Source organism: Microtus ochrogaster, unplaced genomic scaffold (assembly GCF_000317375.1).
Source record: "Microtus ochrogaster isolate Prairie Vole_2 unplaced genomic scaffold, MicOch1.0 UNK94, whole genome shotgun sequence".
Taxonomy (NCBI): Eukaryota; Metazoa; Chordata; class Mammalia; order Rodentia; family Cricetidae; genus Microtus; species Microtus ochrogaster.
Window position 1 is genome coordinate 1,243,085 of NW_004949192.1, and position 232 is coordinate 1,243,316.

The window sequence follows — 232 nt, forward strand, 5'->3', positions numbered from 1 at the left end:
CTTAGTATTCAACCCTATTGAAAACCTGAGAGGAAAATAATATTACTTAAGTAAACATGTAGTACAAAGAAGCAACTTTCAAATGTGCAATAAATGACAGAGGCAACTGGCTATGTAGGTAACTACCCAAAGTCTCCTTTTCAACATTGGAGCAAATAACATTTCCTAAGACCTAGAGTCACTGACAGACCATTTTCAGAGGCAGGAAAAAAATTAAATTCATCTTAACCTG